Raw genomic sequence first — 715 nt, 5'->3', positions numbered from 1 at the left:
CATGAAACAGACTAGTGGGCACAACATAACTTGGCCTTGACAGAGTTAAAAAGAAACCAACAAAGAACGATAAGATTCAGATAATTAGGACCAAGCTCAATAGATTAAGATTAAGTTAGCTAGAACTGGCCAGGTCTAGGTTAACAGTTTGACAAGTCAGTACTTGTTACCGTTTCTTGTGCCAGAGCTCAGAGATAAGCTTCTGATAGCTTTTACACAACACCGGCTTCTTATCCGTACGGACCAGCCCACTGCAATCCAGGAAAAACTGAGTCAAAGGAGGACTGGAGAGAAAAATAGAAAGAAACAGGATACATGGAACCGAAAAATAAACCAGTGAAATCAGTCAAGCTTCCAATTTGTGTTGTCTGAATTATGCGTATTCATGCTTCACAAGTTGTAAGCTCACCAATTGGAGAGGGCCTGCAGTGCAGCATTCATGTAACAGGAGTTCCCAATGTTCTTCATCCCTGTGAGACCTTTGGCATGTGAAATAGAATCTTAACTGTTACACATAACCACTGACAATGAGATCCAATTTAATTCAGCTTACTTCCATTAAGCCTTCTCATATTAAGAGAACAGAAAAGGTCATTGACTGGTTATTTGTTATTATTGACATTATTCAATCCGCTCCTTTAAAATGTTGCATAAGCAGGACATAATAGTCATCTGTTAGTAAATATATAAGTTACGGAAAAGGTCATTTGAAAAA

General features: G+C 38.3%; 1 long non-coding RNA gene across 1 annotated transcript; it reads right to left on the bottom strand.

The window, feature by feature from the left end:
• LOC107735275 (uncharacterized) lies at nucleotides 1-481 on the bottom strand. Its single transcript, XR_001639353.1, has 3 exons — nucleotides 410-481; nucleotides 171-284; nucleotides 1-35 (listed from the first exon to the last, which is right to left on the bottom strand). It is a non-coding gene; the product is annotated as an uncharacterized LOC107735275 (long non-coding RNA).
• Between the last annotated feature and the right edge of the window lie 234 nt (nucleotides 482-715).

The sequence above is a fragment of the Sinocyclocheilus rhinocerous genome, unplaced genomic scaffold (genome assembly GCF_001515625.1).
Source record: "Sinocyclocheilus rhinocerous isolate Xijiao unplaced genomic scaffold, SAMN03320098_v1.1 C35938991, whole genome shotgun sequence".
Taxonomy (NCBI): domain Eukaryota; kingdom Metazoa; phylum Chordata; class Actinopteri; order Cypriniformes; family Cyprinidae; genus Sinocyclocheilus; species Sinocyclocheilus rhinocerous.
The sequence above is the reverse complement of the archived record's forward strand: the minus strand, read 5'-3'. Positions and strand labels throughout refer to the sequence as shown.